We start from the raw sequence: 20247 nt of genomic DNA, 5'->3' as shown, positions 1-20247 counted from the left end.
ATATTAACTAAAAATATTTAACATACAATTGGAGGGACCCCCTAATTTCTTCTAAAGGCCAAAAAATGAAAAAAAAAGAAAGAGAAAAACTCAATCCTCCTGACCAGGTCCCTTGTAGGGAGAGAAAAGCAGTCTTTCTTCAAGTGCTTTGTTGGGATCAGAGAGGAAGCATTTGATGCTGTCTTTCCCTCATGCTCCTTTCAACTGATGAACTCCCTTCCCCAAGTATCCTGTGGACCAGCCCCAGCCCGACTGTCCTTGTAGACCTTCTCCGAGCCTTACACATCATCCAACTGGAGAATGCTGTGTATTTAAAAAAAAAGAAAGAAAAAAAGAAAGAGGGGGGAAGCGGGAGGGTGGGGGGGGGGGTTAGGGGCGTAGGAAAGGATTAAGGTGTGGAATACTATTCTGTGCAACCTATCACCTCAGACAGAGGACGACAAACCATTGCAGGGCAGCCAGGTCAGGAGCTCTGGCCTTACCCAACTCCATATCATCCCAACAAGGACAGATTTTGCATCAGTGATTCAGGCTTTCCCTGTGGCTACACCTTGACACAAATCAATTCTTGCTAGCTCAGCAGGGTTGCCAGGAACATCCTCACTGTGTCCTCATAGACTACGTCTGCCATGACACAGGACCACAGATTGGGTGGAAGGTTCCTGATGCCTCCTGGCTCAGTACCCACTCTGTCTTAGCAGAGCTCCAAGGAGGACATCATTGAGGTGCTGGCCCATGGACCCAACTACACCACCTACGGGGTCAGGGTGCAGGTGCACCAGGCTGAAGACACAGACCAGTGCCTGTCTGAGGTGAGTGCTGGCCTTGAGGGTCTCTACACCCATAAGCCCAACACCACCTGGCATTGCCCGCAACCCACACTCAAATCTGGGGACTCCCCGGGCACCCTCCCAGGACTCTCCATAGTGTCCCACAGCCCCAAGAAAAAGAAATGCGGATCCCCACGCCCCCCTCCAGCTACAGGGGACGGTAGAGAGACGCTCCTCACATATTTGTAGAAATATCTGAGACAGAAATGTTGTCTGACTTCACAGTGGACCGTGAGCACTCCGGCCTTTCGCTGTTTGTGTTGCTTAACCTACACTTGCCACGTATCCTCTGGAGCACTCAGCTCCACTGTCCTTGCAGACCTGGTCCAATCGGGGTGGTCGTTTGCCCAGCGATGCAGCCTTTCAGTGGCGTTGGACATGGGCCTAATGCAGTTCAGCTGCCATGTCAGCAGTGCTGCCCAGAACACTGATGTGTGTCGGAATGGACTGTGTTAGGTTGCTTGCTTGGGCTGCCATAACATAGGACCACACTGGGTGGTGTTCACAGCAGACATTCATTTTCTCACAATTCCGGAGGCTAGAAGTGAGAGGTGGTGCTGTCAGCGGGGCTGGTATCTCCTGAGGGCGTTGCTCCTCAGCTTGTAGATGGCTGTCTTCTCTCTGTGTGTCACATGGACTCCCCTCTGCACTGCCACGTGCCCTCCCCTCCTCTTCTAAGGACACTGTTCAGATTAGATGAAGACCCACACCACTAAATTCACGTCACCCGAATGACTTGCTTGAAGACTAAAACTCAAATGCAGACACATGATCAAGTTCTAGGGGTTGCAAAGTCATGGGATTAGGGGTACACGAGTCAGAGCACAGTACATGGAATGTCCCCGGCTGGCTGATGGACGCCCACTGCTGGTGGAAGGACGAGCACATGTACAATTTGAACGGCTGCAGGCAGATTCCAAACCCAAAGGGCTGTGGCAGGGACGTTGCCAACAGCAGTTTCTGATGATGGCTGCTGCCTTGCTCCCAGCCTGGCCCGGGAAATCTCACTCATTGAAATTTTCACCTGGCCGACGTCAAGTTGTCCAACTCAAACACAGTGTTCCTTCCCTGGCAATGGCCTCAGGGGGACAGTGAGGCACCTGTCACTTTTCACCCACCACATGGATTAGCTCCTCCTCCCCGAGTCCTCTGGTCTGATTCCTGCCCCGTGATCGCCTTTCTCCCATCTACAGTCTCCAGGCATTTGCCACCTTGCCGAACCTGTGATCTCCATAATGAGGGTCTTAAAATGCCCTTGAATGTAAAAGGATAAAACATAACTTTCTCTTTTGAAGTCAAAGGCTTTCATAGGCCATGTCTACCCTGTACACTGTTCCCACGCTGGGGAGGGGAAATGTTCCCACACCCTTTCCACCCATGTCAGCATCAGGTAAGTCTCGGGTACCTGAGAGGGAATGTCATGCAGGACAGTACCCAGTTCTGACCTGCATGCCCTTGAGCAGACATCTGATATTTCCTAAGCAAGCCTCTGTGTTCTCATCTGTATAACGAGGACGTTTCTTGAGGACTCACAGGGCCCGGGCTCTGCATTTGGACTATTACTACTAGGAGGTTTGTTGATCCTCAGCTGTTGGGAACGGGGGAAGAAAAAAACATGCCGAGAAGGTGGCAATTGTATGAACATGCACGGAAATTCAGTGGCACTTTGAAGACCTAGAACCTCGTCCGGCCGGGGCACTCCTGTCCCGCCTCTTGCACACGTGCCAGTGGGGCTGGGACCTCCCGAGTGAGCTCCAAACCTCCATCCTTGTGGGATTCACGGTCATGCCGCTGACATGGATGTCCTTCCTTCTCCCACCCAGTGTGCAGCTGAGCGAACTGGTAACCTGCATGAGTCCTGCAGGATGCAGGCCCTCCAGGAAGGCACCTCGGAGAAGGTGGCCATGGCCATGGTACCAGCTTTCCCGGGGGGAATCGTCCCCCATGTCTCCACGCTGGCCCTCTCCAGAGCCCAGCGGTTCCTGGACGAGCTTTTCACTAGGTGAGCACACACTCGTGACTCTGCCCACTGCTAGCTCTGAGGCTGAAACGTCACCACATCTTCCCGAGTCTCAGGATGCTCCTCTGAAATGTGGGCTGCTGCTTGGTCAACCTCATAGCACTGCTATGGGGACAAGCCATGGCAGGTCTCACCTGCTCCCTGGCTCTGCAGACAGGGTAGCTGGACGTGCGGCGGTTGTTGGTGGCAATTCTTTCACTCTGTCCCACGGAAAGAACTCTGACACACCCATCAGTGGCCTGTGGCATCGGAGGGTGGAAAAGCACATGGAAAGCAACCTGTTAAGCAGTGTGAGATGTCACCTAGCCGGTCCTGGTCCTTGGTGTAGCCACAGTGGGGATTTCTGGGGAGAGCAGGGGCCCAGGCCCACTCAGATGTATGGCATGCTTCTGGTTGGAGTTTCTTTACTCGACAATGTGCATGCACTTTTGGAGCCACTTAGCCTGACTCGAGGAATGAAGCAGACACAATCCCTGGGCCACAGTTCTGGGCAATGGGTCCAGCAGTCACGCTGTCCATCATTCGCAGGTCGTGTCCACCATCCATCAGGGCTGATGCCATCAGAGCGTTTTTTCCATCTGGAGGCACCCCTCCTTACAATGACTGGGGTGACACAGCGCAAGACCAAGTCATAAAGTGAGTGGTCTCCGGGTCCGGAAAGAGGGCCCCCAGAGTCAGCATAGTGGGTACTCTGTTTGTGGGGGGGAGGGTGCCTGGCAGAACCCTAATCTTACACATCATCTGATTCCCAAGAAAGGCCTGAGCTCTGGAGTCTTCTATTCCAGGAGGACAGGAGTCAAAGACGACAGTGGGTGGGGTCCCGGGCCTTGTAGACCCAGAGGGGACGCTGGGCTGAGTTGTCCCTCAGAGTCCCCTCCCCCCCAGAGACCCACCCCGCGCTGCCTGCCCCTCTCCATATCCATCTCCCCTGACCACCGTGGCCAGGCTCAGAATAGGACTGTGGTGAGCAGGCTGCTCACAAGTCTGTCTCAGTCCTCAGCCCAGATGCCCAGGGCCTGGAGGGTGGGGCTGGGCAGTGCACTGGACCTTCAGGAGAGCCGCCAGTGGGAAGAAGAGTCTCACACAGACTCCGTGTTGAACCTGCTGGATATGGGTCCCACACCTGCTACAACCAGGACAGCCACACAGGGGCCGGGGGTGGCATGGGGCTGTGCCCTGGGTGGGCAAGGGGGGCCTGCACAGAGGCTCCGATCTAAGCAATTGTGCCATGGGAGGGCAGAGTGGAAGGAAAGACCAGGACTCAGACTCTGCTGCCCACCTGCCTCTCCCCAGGGCCTTTGCTGCGATGGTGGGGACCTGGCTGGACCAGGTCCAGGGTTTGGGACAGCCCCTTCCTATCGCCTGTTTCGAGGCAGAGCAGGCCTTGGTGCCCGTCAACTCCCCTGCCTCACACCTGGTGGGCCAGGCCCAAAGTCAATGGTTGGAGCTGCAGCATCTGGAGCCCACCGAGGCAACTCCACAAGGTGAGGGGCACAGATCATCTGGGCAGATCATCTGGGGAGGGCAGGCTCACGGGCTGGAGCTCCCTTAAAGGCAGTGGGCCTCTTGCCTGTCTGCGCAAAGTCACAGAAAAGCCAGGTGTGTGAGTCAATCTGTCTCTCTCTCCTGCTCCAGGTCCACGCCCTGAGCTCCAGAGCTCTCCCGAGACAGAGAAAGGGCCTGCTCAGGGGCCAGAGCCTGGTCCAAGGATAGGCCCTGCCCTGGCCTGGCCTCGCCCTAGGCAGTACCTGAAGCCATTATGGAGCCACCTACTGGCTGTGCTGGAAGCCTTCTCTCTTGCTGTCAGAAGAGTTCTAGGCGATTATCTTAAATAATTCAGAGGAATACATCCCTAATGATAATTTCTAAAAGTACCTACCTATTTATGTAGACTATTTCCCGTTAAGTTAAATACTCTTTTTGAATAAAAAATTACTCTTTTTGAATAAAAAATACCATGTCTACTCTTGTCTTGTACCTATACGGATACACACACCATACACACACACACACACACACACACATGTACCCATATATGCTGAAAGGATGCTCACTGTATAATACAGTTTTAAAATAAGTTTTGAAACATTTAATTTTTTTCTGCTGATTACTATGTATACGCTGATAAAATGGGGAAATAAAATCTGGATAAATATACACCAAAATGTTAACACTACTGACTGTCAGAAGTGAAACTACTAGAAGTGACAGCTTCTTCTCATTTTGCTTCATGTATAGGTTCTGGTTGACACAAGGATCATACCTCCAATAGACAGATAGACAGTAGAGAGAGGAAGGGAGAGGCAGAGAAACATAGAGGAGAGGCGCATCAGCCGCCTCCTGCCCACCCCCGACATGGAAATAACCGCAGAACCCTGCCATGTGCCCTCCCTGGGAACTGATCCGGAAACCTTTCAGTGCAAGGGATAGATGGCCCATCTAATGAGCCACATCAGCCGGGGCTAGACTCAATCTATATTTTAAAAATGCACTTTTTTGACTTCAGGGAGTTAGAAAGGGCGAGACAGAAACGTAAACGATGAGACAGAAGCATTGATCGGTTGCCTCCTTCACGACCCCTATTGGTGATCCAGTCTGCAACCCGGGCCTGTGCCCTGACCCGGAATCAAACCAACTGTGCACTCCTACCCGGTTCGACCACTGGGCGACACTGGCCAGACTCAATCAAATCTTTTGAAACTTCCCCAAGTGCCAATTTGTATCTTGCAATGGTGTCATGAAAGGAAAATTGACTTAATGGGGGGCATCCTACTTCCCTCCTTGTTTAGCTGGATTTGCTATTTGGCCAGAAACAACCACTACACTAGGTCTTAACCGTATTTAAAATCACTAGGAAGCGCAAGACCATTGCTTTGGTTGCAACAGGAGTAACTCAACACAACTCCCTCCACTAAACACTTCCTTAATCATTTCCCTGCCTCCATGAGCCCAGAATTTAACTCACCAGTCAAACTCAGCTTAGGAAGAGGCAATGGTTCCACTGGAACAGGACGGTACGGAAACAAGGTACACAGCCCTGGTTCTACCGGAAGGGCCATAGTTCACTGACACCACCACTGCAACAATCTATAATTAAATGAAAACCACCATGTCAGAAAATTCTAAGCAGAAAAGGACAAAGGAATGCCACTGGTGAGTATTGCAAAAGGAGGCACGCTGTGCAAGACGGATCCATTCAGTGCGGTGGCCCAACCATCCAAAGCTCATCGTTCTCATGAGAACACTCTTGCTCTGAGGGGAGACACATTTCCTTTCTTTCATTTCATATTTGCTTTCAAGGCAAACCAGCTGGTCAATACACCAAAACAACACTCCTCAGGTATCCAACAAGAGACACCTAAATGTCTCCCTGAATTTTAAGTCTTACTAAATTTGAATTAATAAAAATTTCATTTTAAAGTGATATGTGGCTGCCGGGCTGGCATGGCTCAGTGCTGGAGCGTCGACCCCAGAACCAAGGGATCCCCGTTTCATTCCCAGTCACGGCCCGTACCGTGGTTGCGCGCTAGGGGATATGTGACTGATGATGTTCTCTCATCATTGATGTTTCTCTCTCCCCTTCCCCAGCCTCCTCTCGCCCCCCTCACTCTTTCCACCTCTCTCCCGCTATCTTTGTTCCCTTTCCCTTCCTCTCTCTGAGATCAATAAAAACATATACGTCTAACAAGTTATATGTGGATAATGAAGACCCTATGAGACAGGGAACTTCAAGACACTAGGAAACCGTTGTGAAGAAACTGTCATCCCTGAATCTCGGGTCACCTTTCCTCCACAAGTCCACACAGAAGAAATGTACGGGGCCATTAGTGATCCCAGTAGAAACAGGAAGCTCACCATCAGACACATCCCCACTGCCCTTCCCCCTCACCACCTCCTCCTGGGCTGAGGCACCTCCTTCAGGACCAGTTGGACATGAAACTGCCCCATGTCCCTTGCAATTCGGCCTGTTCTGCCCAAGGGTTCACGCAAGAGTCTCATAGTTGATTTCTGAGACACTCTTTTCCTCCCTGATATAAAGCACAAGAGCGAAGAGAGGATTTTTTTCCTCTCGTTGATGCTGGGAGCTTACCCTGACATCATTGAGCACCTGAATTCAATATTGGATCCACCTACCTGTGCACTTGTGATTTTGTGACAAAGACAAATCCCTACTGTTAGCTTCATCACTATTCTGCTGCCTATGATTCTCAGCTTCCACACTGAATGAGATCCTTAACACTCCCGAGGGTGGACAAGGTTGTAGCATTGCATGGTACTGGAAACAACAACAACAACAACAACAACAACAAAAACGAAAACAAAAACAATAAACTATGGGAGCAGAGAGCAGGACAGGGGAAAGAGGGGAGGTGCCTGAAAGAACACCAGACTTCCGCCCACTCCAGAGGGAGACGTTGGGACACAGGGCATGGCACAGCTCTAAGCTGGGCTGGGAGAGTGTGATGCCAATCAGGATCTCCAAGTGTGACCACAGAAAAGGGGTGAGGGAGAGACAAGACTGCAAAAGAAGCTAAGGTCAGATCATGGAGGGCCTGGAAGGACACGCTAAGGATTAGGGACTCATTTCTAAAGGCCATCGGAGACCACTGTTAGTTTTCATAAGAGACAGGATTATATTTACATTTTCAAAAGATCCTTCGGGCTGCTGGCAGAGAATGCTTAGGGACCCGGCGATACAGGAGGTTGACAGGTCACAGAGAACACCTGGTATCCGTGGGCCCTGAAGTCAATGTGGCTTAGTACTCTTGGTGCTAACCTTGATGGCTTCACACTAGAATCGTTGTATCAGGATGTCAAGGTTGAAATCTATCCCACTCATGGGACTTGACAGGTTATGTCTAGAAGTTACAATAAAGTAGCACAATATGCCGTATCTTTTCTCCGACCAAGACACTCTCAGAACAAAGTGGAGAACTTACCAAAACCAAGGTGTACTAAAGTGGTAAGCAAAAGGGTGTGGACTCAGCTTCAAGACAGAACAACAGGTCAGTGGCACAGACAGAGACGCACACACACAGAGCAAGCGAGAGAGAGGCTGGGAGGAAGGAAGGGACCTCAAGAACGAGAGTACAAGACAAGTGACAGGACCTGACACCCCATCAGCTGGGCCGTCCTCTATGTTGTTCAGAAGCCAGATACTGAGCACTCAGCGCACACACAAGGATGTTCCCACCAGGAGGCTGGACTCCCTCGAAGCCACTGTGAAGGCCCCTAAGGCTTGGGCCCACATGAGGCACTTGTCCGAGGCTAAGTTTAACAAGAGACCACGGTGAGGTTTTAGGACAGTGAGTGACCATATCTGAATTTCCTGTCATTTCCAACCCTTAAAGGTACAGACTTGAAAATGAGGCCCACATGAGCAGTGACTTCCCTGAGATCAGGGGCTGGGCCCAGGGCGCTTTTGTCTAGTGTTTCATGCTGTGTCCCACTCATTCTTGTCATCTTCCACCTCTATGTTTGTGGACCAGATTCATGGGACACCAGCCCACAGCTGTCCGGGGCCTTGTCCCATCTGCACCTGGTGACTTCCTATGGAAATGGTGTCTAGCATCATCCTCACTGGGCAGTTTGGGAGCCTGGGGGAGGCCCTGAGAGGCAAAGAGGCTTCCCCCAGGGCACAGAACACGTAAGAAAAAGGAGGTGTGAACTCGGCTTTCTCCCCCAAACCGGGGACACAGGGCATGGAACAGCTCTAAGCTGGGCTGGGAGAGTGTGATGCCAATCAGGATCTCAAAGTGTGACCACAGAAAAGGGGTGAGGGAGAGACAAGACTGCCAAAGAAGCTAAGGTCCGATCATGGAGGGCCTGGACGGACACGCTAAGGATTTGGGACTCATTTCTCGTTCTTCCCAGGGAGCTCGGGGGGAGGGCTGTGTTGGATGCTTGTATACATGTATGGAGATAACATGGGCCAGAAGGTGAGAGGTCAGCAGCCCAGAGGGGCCTTCCGCTGGCTCTGATTGGAGGAAGGGGCACAGCTCATGGAACCTTGAAGGGGTGACCTCACTTCCCTGGGGACAGATCCCCAACAGAAATGGGCACCGTGCTAACCAGGTACCCACATTCTAGAGACAACTGCCTTTCCAGGTCACTTGAGTGGAGAAGGTCAGGAGACCAGGATGTGTCTCTTTTGCTTCCCGTTTTTCCGACGCTCTGGGCAGAAGAAAGCCCAGGGTGAGAGATGTTCCTCTTGCTGTAGAAACAGGCGCAAGCGCCACCACAGATACCCCTCGCCCTCTGGCACGAGGCACACACAGGTAACCGAGGCCAGGCCCTTTCAGGTCAAACTTGGGCGCCAACTGGGGGTCACACCAGGGGTTAGCCCCACACCCCATTGGGGTGTCCCATTGGGGTGTGAGTGTGTGTGTGTGGGTGTGTGTGTGTGTGTCCCCAGAATGGTGAGGGGAAGATAGCGGGGGATGAGGGATGCTCATCCCGGGCTCAGGAGCGGGTTGGTAAGTGTCAGAAGCCTGGAGGGTGTAGGAGGGTGTGTCATGTTCACTGCCCAGGTCATGGCTCACAGGAAGGGAAGCTGAGTGCTGGGGTCGGAGCTCCGCTACCCACTTGTGAATGGCAGGGGTGCTCAAGCGGTCATCAACTTCACTCCCTGCCTGGAGGTCTTTGCAGATGCCCCTCTCTGCCTCATCTGGGGAGCAGAGTGGGTGATGGGCATCTTCCCCACTGTAATGCCCGGGCCCCTGATGCTTCCTGGCCTGGTATCGGGCTGTGTCTTTGCAGAGCTCCAACAAGGGCAGCGTAGAGGAGCTGGCTGACAGGTTCACTTATGCCCTCAACGGGTACAAAGGACAAGTGCGTCAGGACAGGGAAACCGTCCAGTGCCAAACTGAGGTGAGAGCTGGCCCACACCCAGGACCCTGAGGTGACTGGGGTGGGACCAGAAGTCAGGCTCAAATCTGGGGCCTCAAAGTTCTCACAGGCCCACTCCCAAAGTGATCTGTACCTTCAATCCTCCTGACCAGGTCCCTTGTAGGGGAGAAAAGCAGTCTTTCTTCAAGTGCTTGTTGGGATCAGAGAGGAAGCATTTGTTGCTGTCTTTGCCTCATGCTCCTTTCAACTGATGAACTCCCTTCCCCAAGTATCCTGTGGACCAGCCCCAGCCCGACTGTCCTTGTAGACCTTCTCCAAGCCTTACACATCATCCAACTGGAGAATGCTGTGTATTAAAAAAAAAAGAAAGAAAAAAAGAAAGAGGGGGGAAGCGGGAGGGTGGGGGGGGTTAGGGGCGTAGGAAAGGATTAAGGTGTGGAATACTATTCTGTGCAACCTATCACCTCAGACAGAGGACGACAAACCATTGCAGGGCAGCCAGGTCAGGAGCTCTGGCCGTACCCAACTCCATATCATCCCAACAAGGACAGATTTTGCATCAGTGATTCAGGCTTTCCCTGTGGCTACACCTTGACACAAATCAATTCTTGCTAGCTCAGCAGGGTTGCCAGGAACATCCTCACTGTGTCCTCATAGACTACGTCTGCCATGACACAGGACCACAGATTGGGTGGAAGGTTCCTGATGCCTCCTGGCTCAGTACCCACTCTGTCTTAGCAGAGCTCCAAGGAGGACATCATTGAGGTGCTGGCCCATGGACCCAACTACACCACCTACGGGGTCAGGGTGCAGGTGCACCAGGCTGAAGACACAGACCAGTGCCTGTCTGAGGTGAGTGCTGGCCTTGAGGGTCTCTACACCCATAAGCCCAACACCACCTGGCATTGCCCGCAACCCACACTCAAATCTGGGGACTCCCCGGGCACCCTCCCACGACTCTCCATAGTGTCCCACAGCCCCAAGAAAAAGAAATGCGGATCCCCACGCCCCCCTCCAGCTACAGGGGACGGTAGAGAGACGCTCCTCACATATTTGTAGAAATATCTGAGACAGAAATGTTGTCTGACTTCACAGTGGACCATGAGCACTCCGGCCTTTCGCTGTTTGTGTTGCTTAACCTACACTTGCCACGTATCCTCTGGAGCACTCAGCTCCACTGTCCTTGCAGACCTGGTCCAATCGGGGAGGTCGTTTGCCCAGCGATGCAGCCTTTCAGTGGCGTTGGACATGGGTCTAATGCAGTTCAGCTGCCATGTCAGCAGTGCTGCCCAGAACACTGATGTGTGTCGGAATGGACTGTGTTAGGTTGCTTGCTTGGGCTGCCATAACATAGGACCACACTGGGTGGTGTTCACAGCAGACATTCATTTTCTCACAATTCCGGAGGCTAGAAGTGAGAGGTGGTGCTGTCAGCGGGGCTGGTATCTCCTGAGGGCGTTGCTCCTCAGCTTGTAGATGGCTGTCTTCTCTCTGTGTGTCACATGGACTCCCCTCTGCACTGCCACGTGCCCTCCCCTCCTCTTCTAAGGACACTGTTCAGATTAGATGAAGACCCACACCACTAAATTCACGTCACCCGAATGACTTGCTTGAAGACTAAAACTCAAATGCAGACACATGATCAAGTTCTAGGGGTTGCAAAGTCATGGGATTAGGGGTACACGAGTCAGAGCACAGTACATGGAATGTCCCCGGCTGGCTGATGGACGCCCACTGCTGGTGGAAGGACGAGCACAGGTACAATTTGAATGGCTGCAGGCAGATTCCGAACCCAAAGGGCTGTGGCAGGGACGTTGCCAACAGCAGTTTCTGATGATGGCTGCTGCCTTGCTCCCAGCCTGGCCCGGGAAATCTCAATCATTGAATTTTTCACCTGGCCGACGTCAAGTTGTCCAACTCAAACACAGTGTTCCTTCCCTGGCAATGGCCTCATGGGGACACTGAGGCACCTGTCACTTTTCACCCACCACATGGATTAGCTCCTCTTCCCCGAGTCCTCTGGTCAGATTCCTGCCCCGTGATCGCCTTTCTCCCATCTGCAGTCTCCAGGCATTTGCCACCTTGCGGAATCTGCGATCTCCATAATGAGGGTCTTAAAATGCCCTTTAATGTAAAAGGATAAAACATAACTTTCTCTTTTGAAGTCAAAGGCATTCATAGGCCATATCTACCCTGTACACTGATCCACGCTGGGGAGGGACAAGGTTCCCACACCCTTTCCACCCATGTCAGTAGCAGGTAAGTCTCGGGTACCTGACAGGGAATGTCATGCAGGACAGTTCCCAGTTCTGACCTGCATACCCTTGAGCAGACATTTGATATTTCCTAAGCCTCTGTGTTCTCATCTGTATAACGAGGACGTTTCTTGAGGACTCACAGGGCCCGGGCTCTTCATTTAAACTATTCCTACAAGGAGGTTTGTTGATCCTCAGCTAAAGGGAAGGGGGGAAGGAAAAAACATGCCGAGAAGGTGTCAATTGTATGAACATGCACGGAACTGCAGTGGCACTTTGAAGACCTAGAACCTCGTCCAGCAGGGGCACTCCTGTCCCGCCTCTTGCACACGTCCCAGTGGGGCTGGGACCTCCCGAGCGAGCTCCAAACCTCCATCCTTGTGGGATTCACGGTCATGCCGCTGACAAGGATGTCCTTCCTTCTCCCACCCAGTGTGCAGCTGGGCAAACTGGTAACCTGCATGAGTCCTGCAGGATGCGGGCCCTCTAGGAAGGCACCTTGGAGAAGGTGGCCATGGCCATGGTACCAGCTTTCCCGGGGGGAATCGTCCCCCACGTCTCCACGCTGGCCATTTCCAGAGCCCAAAGGTTCCTGGATGAGCTTTTAACTAGGTGAGCACACACTTGTGACTCTGCCCACTGCTAGCTATGAGGCTTGAAACGTCACCACATCTTCCCGAGTCTCAGGATGCTCCTCTGAAAAGTGGGCTGCTGGGGGGGTCAACCTCATAGCACTGCTGTGGGGACAAGCCATGGCAGGTCTCTCCTGCTCCCTGGCTCTGCAGACAGGGTAGCTGGACGTGCGGCGGTTGTTGGTGGCAATTCTTTCACTCTGTCCCACGGAAAGAACTCTGACACACCCATCAGCGGCCTGTGGCATCGGAGGGTGGAAAAGCACATGGAAAGCAACCTGTTAAGCAGTGTGAGATGTCACCTAGCGGGTCCTGGTCCTTGGTGTAGCCACACTGGGGATTTCTGGGGAGAGCAGAGGCCCAGTCCCACTCAGATGTATGGCATGCTTCTCGTTGGAGTTTCTTTACTCGACAATGTGCATGCACTTTTGGAGCCACTTAGCCTGACTCAAGGAATGAAGCAGACACAATCCCTGGGCCTCAGTTCTGGGCAATGGGTCCAGCAGTCACGCTGTCCATCATTCGCAGGTCGTGTCCACCATCCATCAGGGCTGATGCCATCAGAGCGTTTTTTCCATCTGGAGGCACCCCTCCTTACAATGACCGGGGTGACACAGCGCAAGCCCAAGTCATAAAGTGAGTGGTCTCCAGGTCCAGAAGGAGGGCCCCCAGAGTCAGCATAGTGGGTACTCTGTTTGTGGGCGGGGAGGGTGCAGGGTGCCTGGCAGAACCCTAATCTTACACATCATCTGATTCCCAAGAAAGGCCTGAGCTCTGGAGTCTTCTATTCCAAAAGGACAGGAGTCAATGACGACAGTGGGTGGGGTCCCGGCCCTTGTAGACCCAGAGGGGACGCTGGGCTGAGCTGTCCCTCAGAGTCCCCTCCCCCCCACAGACCCACCCCGCTCTGCCTGCCCCTCTCCATATCCATCTCCCCTGACCACCGTGGCCAGGCTCAGAACAGGATTGTGGTGAGCAGGCTGCTCACAAGTCTGTCTCAGTCCTCAGCCCAGGTGCCCAGGGCCTGGAGGGTGGGGCTGGGCAGTGCACTGGACCTTCAGGAGAGCCGCCAGTGGGAAGAAGAGTCTCACACAGACTCCGTGTTGAACCCGCTGGATCCCACACCTGCTACAACCAGGACAGCCACACAGGGGCTGGGGGTGGCATGGGGCTGTGCCCTGGGTGGGCAAGGGGGGGCCCGCACAGAAGCTCCGATCTAAGCAAGTGTGCCATGGGAGGGCAGAGTGGAAGGAAAGACCAGGACTCAGACTCTGCTGCCCACCTGCCTCTCCCCAGGGCCTTTGCTGCGATGGTGGGGACCTGGCTGGACCAGGTCCAGGGTTTGGGGCAGCCCCTTCCTTTTGCCTGTTTTGAGGCAGAGCAGGCCTTGGTGCCTGTCAACTCCCCTGCCTCACACCTGGTGGGCCACGCCCAAAATCGATGGTTGGAGCTGCAGCATCTGGAGCCCACCCAGGCAACTCCACAAGGTGAGGGGCACTGATCATCGGGGCAGATCATCTGGGGAGGGCAGGCTCACGGGCTGGAGCTCCCTTAAAGGCCGTGGGCATCTTGCCTCTCTGCGCAAAGTCACAGGAAAGCCAGGTGTGTGAGTCAATCTGTCTCTCTCTCCTGCTCCAGGTCCACGCCCTGAGCTCCAGAGCTCTCCAGAGCCAGAGGAAGGGCCTGCTCAGGGGCCAGAGCCTGGTCCAAGGACAGGCCCTGCCCTGGCCTGGCCTGGCCTGAGGCAGTACCTGAAGCCATTATGGAGCCAGCTACTGGCTGTGCTGGAAGCCTGCTCTCGTGCTGTCAGAAGAGTTCTAGGCGATTATCTTAAATAATTCAGAGGACTACATCCCAACTGTACATTTTTAATAGTAAATAATGATAACTTCTAAAAGTACCTACCTATTTATGTAGACTATTTCCCATTAAGTTAAATACTCTTTTTGAATAAAAAAATTGCTGATTAAAAACACGTGTAGACCATGTCTACTCTTGTACCTATACGTAATACCATACACCCACACACACACACACACACATATGTACCCATATATGCTGACATGGAAGGATGCTCACTGTATAATACAGTTTTAAAATAAGTTTTGAAACATTTAATTTTTTTCTGAATACTATGTATACACTGATAAAATGGGGAAATAAAATCTGGAAAAATATACACCAAAATGTGAACACTACTGAACTGTCAGAAGTGAAACTACTAGAAGTGACAGTTTCTTCTCATTTTGCTTTATGTATAGGTTCTGGTTGACACAAGGATCATACCTCCAATAGACAGATAGACAGTAGAGAGAGGAAGGGAGAGGCAGAGAAACATAGAGGAGAGGCGCATCAGCCGACTCCTGCCCACCCCCGACATGGAATTGACCGCAAAACCCTGCCATGTGCCCTCCCTGGGAACTGATCCGGAAACCTTTCAGTGCAAGGGGAGAGGGCCCATCTAATGAGCCACATCAGCCGGGGCTAGACTCAATATATATTTTAAAAATACACTTTGATTGACTTCAGGGAGGGAGAAAGGGCATGACAGAAACTTAAAGGATGAGAGAGAAGCATTGATCGGTTGCCTCCTTCACGACCCCTGTTGGTGATCCAGTCTGCAACCCGGGCCTGTGCCCTGACCCGGAATCAAACCAACTGTTCACTCCTGCCCGGTTCGACCACTGGGTGACACTGGCCAGACTCAATCAAATCTTTCTAAACTTTCCCAAGTGCCAATTTGTATCTTGCAATGGTGTCATGAAAGGAAAATTGACTTAATGGGGGGCATCCTACTTCCCTCCTTGTTTAGCTGGATTTGCTATTTGGCCAGAAACAACCACTACACTAGGTCTTAACCGTATTTAAAATCACTAGGAAGCGCAAGACCATTGCTTTGGTTGCAACAGGAGTAACTCAAAACAACTCCCTCCACTAAACACTTCCTTAATCATTTCCCTGCCTCCATGAGCCCAGAATTTAACTCACCAGTCAAACTCAGCTTAGGAAGAGGCAATGGTTCCACTGGAACAGGACGGTACGGAAACAAGGTACACAGCCCTGGTTCTACCGGAAGGCCATAGTTCACTGACACCACCACTGCAACAATCTATAAGTAAAATGAAAACCATCATGTCAGGAAATTCTAAGCAGAAAAGGACAAAGGAATGCCACTGGTGAGTATTTCAAAAGGAGGCACGCTGTGCAAGACGGATCCATTCAGTGCGGTGGCCCAACCATCCAAAGCTCATCGTTCTCATGAGAACACTCTTGCTCTGAGGGGAGACACATTTCCTTTCTTTCATTTCATATTTGCTTTCAAGGCAAACCAGCTGGTCAATACACCAAGCCAACACTCCTCAGGTATCCAACAAGAGACACCTAAATGTCTCCCTGAATTTTAAGTCTTACTAAATTTGAATTAATAAAAGTTTCATTTTAAAGTGATATGTGGTTGCCCGGCTGGCATGGCTCAGTGCTTGAGCGTCGACCCCAGAACCAAGGGATCCCCGTTTCATTCCCATTCAGGGCCCGTACCGGGATTGCGCGCTAGGGGCTATGTGACCGATGATGCTCTCTCATCATTGATGTTTCTCTCTCCCCTTCCCCAGCCTCCTCTCCCCCCCCCCCTCACTCTTTCCACCTCTCTCCCGCTATCTTTGTTCCCTTTCCCTTCCTCTCTCTGAGATCAATAAAAACATATACGTCTAACAAGTTATATGTGGATAATATAGACCCTATGAGACAGGGAACTTCAAGACACTAGGAAACCGTTGTGAAGAAACTGTCATCCCTGAATCTCGGGTCACCTTTCCTCCACAAGTCCACACAGAAGAAATGTACGGGGCCATTAGTGATCCCAGTAGAAACAGGAAGCTCACCATCAGACACATCCCCACTGCCCTTCCCCCTCACCACCTCCTCCTGGGCTGAGGCACCTCCTTCAGGAGCAGTTGGACATGAAACTGCCCAATGTCAATTGCAATTTGGCCTGTTCTGCCCAAGGGTTCACGCAAGAGTCTCATAGTTGATTTCTGAGACACTCTTTTCCTCCCTGATATAAAGCACAAGAGCGAAGAGAGGATTTTTTTCCTCTCGTTGATGCTGGGAGCTTACCCTGACATCATTGAGCAGCTGAATTCAATATTGGATCCACCTACCTGTGCACTTGTGATTTTGTGACAAAGACAAATCCCTACTGTTAGCTTCATCACTATTCTGCTGCCTATGATTCTCAGCTTCCACACTGAATGAGATCCTTAACACTCCCGAGGGTGGACAAGGTTGTAGCATTGCATGGTACTGGAAACAACAACAACAACAACAACAAAAACAAAAACAATAAACTATGGGAGCAGAGAGCAGGACAGGGGAAAGAGGGGAGGTGCCTGAAAGAACACCAGACATCCACCGACTCCAGAGGGAGACGTTGGGACACAGGGCATGGCACAGCTCTAAGCTGGGCTGGCAGAGTGTGATGCCAATAAGGATCTCAAAGTGTGACCACAGAAAAGGGGTGAGGGAGAGACAAGACTAAAGGCCATAGGAGACCACTGTTAGTTTTCATAAGAGACAGGATCATATTTACATTTTCAAAAGATCCTTCGGGCTGCCGGCAGAGAATGCTTAGGGACCCGGCGATACTAGAGGTTGACAGGTCACAGACAACACCTGGTATCAGGGGGCCCTGAAGTCAATGTGGCTTAGTACTCTTGGTGCTAACCTTGATGGCTTCACACTAGAATCGTTGTATCAGGAATGTCAAGGTTGAAATCTAGCCCACTCATGGGACTTGACAGGTTATGTCTAGAACAGCCATGGCCAAACTTCGGCCCGTGGGCCGGATCCAGCCCGTTTGAAATTAATAAAACAAACAAACAAAAAAAAGACCGTACCCCTTTATGTAATGATGTTTACTTTGAATTTATATTAGTTCACACAAACACTCCATCTATGCTTTTATTCCGGCCCTCCGGTCCAGTTTAAGAACCCATTGTGGCCCTCGAGTCAAAAAGTTTGCCCACCCCTGGTTTAGAATTTACAATAAAGTAGCACAATATGCCGTATCTTTTCTCCGACCAAGACACTCTCAGAACAAAGTGGAGAACTTACCAAAACCAAGGTGTACTAAAGTGGTAAGCAAAAGGGTGTGGACTCAGCTTCAAGACAGAACAACAGGTCAGTGGCACAGACAGAGACGCACACACACAGAGAAAGCGAGAGAGAGGCTGAGAGGAAGGAAGGGACCTCAAGAACGAGAGTACAAGACAAGTGACAGGACCTGATACCCCATCAGCTGGGCTGTCCTCTATGTTGTTTAGAACCGAGTTTATGACATAGAGTCCAAACATAACAGAAATACAAGCAAATGTCACTATACTGTTCACAGAAGCTATAATGACACAGATGCTTACCCTGATCAATCGTGCATACTTCTTCAGTAGTTCTGAAAAGCACTGTGTAATCCTTGCAGTAATGATCTAAGTAAAACTCCAATTTTAAGGCCCTAAAACAACAAGAACAGATAAAATACAAATAACTAGGAAGGTATTAGAATCTCTACCCTCAACAGTTAGCATTCATCAACAGAACTTTCCAATTTAAAAACATACTTAGGAGAAAAAAAGATAATCAAACCCAGAGCCTCTTTATTCTATTTCTGGACTTTCCAGTGCCCAGTATGATAAGTGCATCCTCAAATACTTTTGCTAGACAAATTTTGTGCACGTGAAACTACTGTAAAAACACTGTGATCTCGGTTCTATTCCATTTCCTATTAGCTGTTTTTCTTCAACAAACCATCACTAGAACCTCAATATTTTCTTCCAGAAAATGGGGAGATACCAGTTAATTCACTGTGAAGTTTTAAAACTAAATAAAATATGTAAAAAAATCAGAGTCCATGATTAGGGTTGGAAATCATTTCATTACAAAACAATTTTCATGATAGTAATGATTTGTCCTAAGAGAAATAAAAAAATTAAAAGTGCCATGTCTCAGAATACAACTTCTTTATCTCAAGGAAGATCACAAAAATTAGAAAACTTGCTGTAATATTAACTCAGATGTTGATATTTTTATTCCATTCAATTTTATTTATTATCAAGGGTCACAATACCCAAGTGTGTGACCTTTGGAATTCAGTGTTAAACAGAGTGCTGGCAAGGCTGTGAAAGTGCAGTGTTAGCACCATTTAAATGTAGGTCCACTAGGAACCTGAAAGACACAGAAGGCGACAGCACAAGTGCAGCACAGAGCCCACAGCTAGCCAAGCGTCATGGTCTTGGAAACACACTCTGACAGGTTTTCTCATCACGAATGGGGATCATGATTCTCTGGCCTTGTTGACAATTTATGTAGCTAAACTGCAATTCTCTGAACTGTAAGCACTACTAGAATGTAGGTATTGTTACAGCATAGCAGGTATTGTCATAGACCTTCCACCACAGTGCAGGCAGTCAGCTTGTCAACATGAAATGCTCTTCGGGTCACCCCCAGTGTTTAACATGTTTCCTGACTTCCTGCTGATCTTAGGACAAAGATGACTCACAAGCCCTTACATGGCCAGTATCTTCAAATAATTCTGTGTTTTGCAAAAAAATGCTCTGGGTTCTTAAGAAGGCCAATTTCTGAGTCACCTGAGCACTCCTGGAAGTTTTCACTCTACACACAGTATTTACCTTGCCAACTGAACAAGGGGGATCAACAATTGAATGAATTCCTTCTCCCATCAGAGTATTCCATTTAGGCTCCTCAGAGACCCAGTGAAGAAGGAAAAAGATTGCAGGTGTGTGAGAGAAGTGTAGAGGAATCCAGACTGAGATTCTGTGACAAGTCTTCATCCTTCATCTGAGAAACTTTCCAAAGGATTCAGACACAAAGATCTGTTCAAAAGGTGAGACTCAACCTTCTGGTGGTGGTCTGAATTCAGTAAATACTCCCAATCCCGAGAAGAAGAAACAGATATTGATTTTTAAATCATGCCTCCTTGTAATTAGGGGGGTGGGAGTGATCAAGGAGGGGTGATGGGGGGAAAAGAAAAGGAAACATATGTAATACTTTAAACCAGTGTTAAACTCAACCTTCCTAATGCCGAGACCCTTTAATACAGTTCCTCATGTTGTGTTGACCCCCAATTTCATTGTTACAAATTGAACATAATTAAAGCATAGTGATTAATCACAAAAACAATATGTAATTATATATGTGTTTTCCGATGGTATCAGGCGACCCCTTTGAAAGGGTCGTTTGACCCCCAAAAGGCTCACGACCCACAGGTTGAGAACCGCTGCTTTAAACAATAAAAAAAATTCAACTAAAGCAATTCAAGTTCCATTTTCACATTAAGTTGATCTAAGAATGTGAAAAGAAAAAATCACAATGCTGGCCCAGCAGGTGTGGCTCAGTGGTTGAGCATCAATCCATGAACCAAGAGGTCATGGTTCAATTCCTGACCAGGGCACATGCCCAGGTTTCTGGTTTTATTCCCAGGAGGGAGTGTGCAGGAGGCAGCCAACTGATGACTCTCTCATCAGTGATATTTCTATCTCTCTCCCTCTCCCTTCCTGTCCCTGAAATCAATTAAAACATTTTAAAAATTAAGTAATCACAATGCTGGAAAATGAAAGGAATACCAAAACACCTAAATGATTTTAGTGATA

At 50.2% G+C, this 20247-nt stretch overlaps 2 long non-coding RNA genes across 5 annotated transcripts in view; one reads left to right on the top strand and one right to left on the bottom strand.

Moving 5' to 3' along the window:
• Window positions 1–18084, bottom strand: part of LOC102439857 — a 22113-nt gene extending 4029 nt beyond the window's left edge. For 2 of the 4 annotated variants that reach the window (XR_002827595.1, XR_002827594.1), the window contains exons 1-3: window positions 18001–18084; window positions 15575–15695; window positions 5816–5937 (exon numbers count right to left, since the gene is read on the bottom strand). This is a non-coding gene — a long non-coding RNA (uncharacterized LOC102439857). Of the gene's footprint in view, window positions 1–2804; window positions 3090–5815; window positions 5938–9832; window positions 10207–15574; window positions 15696–18000 lie in introns of those variants that run through there. The other 2 variants (XR_002827596.1, XR_002827597.1) reach the window with 2 other exon arrangements.
• On the top strand, window positions 3459–4530 carry LOC111824508. Its single transcript, XR_002827598.1, has 3 exons — window positions 3459–3486; window positions 4144–4334; window positions 4486–4530. It is a non-coding gene; the product is annotated as an uncharacterized LOC111824508 (long non-coding RNA).
• Window positions 18085–20247: the final 2163 nt, after the last annotated feature.

The sequence above is a fragment of the Myotis lucifugus genome, unplaced genomic scaffold (assembly GCF_000147115.1).
Source record: "Myotis lucifugus unplaced genomic scaffold, Myoluc2.0 scaffold_1842, whole genome shotgun sequence".
Taxonomy (NCBI): Eukaryota; Metazoa; Chordata; class Mammalia; order Chiroptera; family Vespertilionidae; genus Myotis; species Myotis lucifugus.
The sequence above is the reverse complement of the archived record's forward strand: the minus strand, read 5'-3'. Positions and strand labels throughout refer to the sequence as shown.